Here is a 1,554-nt window from a genome sequence, read left to right as displayed (position 1 = left end):
AGCAAGATCATCAGGAGACACACCAAGTTTTTAAGATAACATATTTAAGTTCAGCTTGGACTGAAAGGACCAGCAATAGTACAAAATAAGAGAGCTCTGGACTTCTACCTTCGACAAACAGGAAGCAGGCTAGGGAGACTGTTTCACTGTAACCGTATACTACCCACCTTTCATGCAATGGAATCATGTCAGAGGGCAGAATTAAAAACTCAGAGACTGAAGCCTAGGAAGTTTTCAGGCCTTAAATCCTAATCAAAAGATGGCCAAGAAGAACCCGTGGGATTTCAGAAATGCTACTATTTACTCGCATCTTCCCTTCCCTTTCTGGAACAGGAGTGTCTATGAAGGTTATCTGTGCCTCACCACCCTCAGTATCAGATCAAATTCATTATCACTCACCTAAATATCTTACCCCCCTTGCCTAGCCTCAGTTGAGCAGAATCCACCTTCACCCTTATGGTCTTCTTAATAACTTTCCATCCACTGACACCCATTCTGTTGTTGTTGTTCATTGCTTTTCAGTCTCCCAGTCTCTCTTTGCTATCACATAGACCCACCCTGTTCCTTAGCTATAAATCCCAGCTGTGTCCCTGCTGGAGTCAGACTTAAGGTCAATCTCTCTCCCGTATTATAACACCCCGCTGTTAGTACTCGTACCTTGAATAAAGCTTTTCTTACCACCTTTAGTAAGTGTTATGAATAATTTTTTTTTAACAATTTCCAAGTTCTGTTAGTAGGGATTATTCTCAAAGGAATAGTTTTATACCTTTACTTTTTATACTATATTCATTTGGGGGACAAATTTCTATAATTAAAACATTTTATGTTTTTACATACAAGCAGAAAACATCTTTTAAAATATTTTTATATATTTAAAAAAACATGTAATCTGAAAAGGATGTGTATATAGATATGTCAGTGTGTACACACAATACCCTCAGAGCTCCAAGGAAAACTTAATACTCAGTAAACTATAAATTAAAACATTCAGCCTGCAAGTAGTGAAATCTTTGAAATTAACTTGCCAAAAAATCATAGAGAATGAAATTTTAATTAAAAACTGTATACATAAAAATATTTGGGGTTCAGACAAGATTTGCTATTTAAATAAAGTCAGGTTAAGCCCTAAACCATCTATTAAAAAAAAAAAAGAAAAAGAAATACTCAGTATCATGTAAAAACCTATAATGGAAAAGAACCTAAAAAAATAGATATGTATCTGCATAACTAAATCACTCTGATATACATGTGAAACACAACATTGTAAATCAAATGTATTTCCATAAAAGTTTGTAAAGAAAGCTTTTAAAATACAAGGTTGAGGCTGGTCCACTGGGATGACTCAGAGGGATGGTATGGGGAGGGAAGAGGGAGGAGGGTTCAGGATGGGGAACACATGTATACCTGTGGTGGATTCATGTCAATATATGGCAAAACCAATACAATATTATAAAGTTTAAAAAAAATTAAAAAAAGAAAAAAAAACAAGGTTATTAAGAAAAAATCCTAAAGAAAGTAGAAGGTATATATGAATTGAAACAAAAATAGAGAACA

This window comes from Bison bison, unplaced genomic scaffold, assembly GCF_000754665.1.
Source record: "Bison bison bison isolate TAMUID 2011002044 unplaced genomic scaffold, Bison_UMD1.0 scf7180017862921, whole genome shotgun sequence".
NCBI lineage: Eukaryota > Metazoa > Chordata > Mammalia > Artiodactyla > Bovidae > Bison > Bison bison.
Note: the sequence above shows the minus strand (reverse complement) of the source record.